This window comes from Alligator sinensis, unplaced genomic scaffold (assembly GCF_000455745.1).
Source record: "Alligator sinensis unplaced genomic scaffold, ASM45574v1 scaffold948_1, whole genome shotgun sequence".
NCBI lineage: Eukaryota > Metazoa > Chordata > Crocodylia > Alligatoridae > Alligator > Alligator sinensis.
The window spans coordinates 212,708-213,074 of record NW_005843093.1 but is presented as its reverse complement, the minus strand read 5'-3'; positions in this window follow the sequence as shown (position 1 = coordinate 213,074).

The following is a 367-nucleotide window of genomic DNA, read 5'->3' as shown; positions in this document are numbered from 1 at the left end:
GCCTGGCCCCGAACCGGGGTCCTCCCCTCCACGCCCCGCGTCCGGCCGGGACCCAGTCACCCTGCCCCAGCCGCAGGCATCGCCCGGCCCCGCGCCCGGCACCCGGGGGCAACAAAGCCCCCAGCATCCCGCTGCTGCAGGCAGAGGAAGACAAAACCTTCCCAGTGCAAACCAGTCTGAGCAGGGGGGAAATCCCTTCCTGTCCCCAGTGCCGCCTGGGGGCAAGACCTTCCTGCCAGGACCCTGCGGGGTGGGCACAGCCCAGCCCCTGTCCCTCAGACCCAGCAGCCGCGTAGCCCCCGGCTGAGCCCAGAGCTCCTCGGCCCCCCCCCCACAGCAAGGACCCCCGTATCCACCCCATGACCCC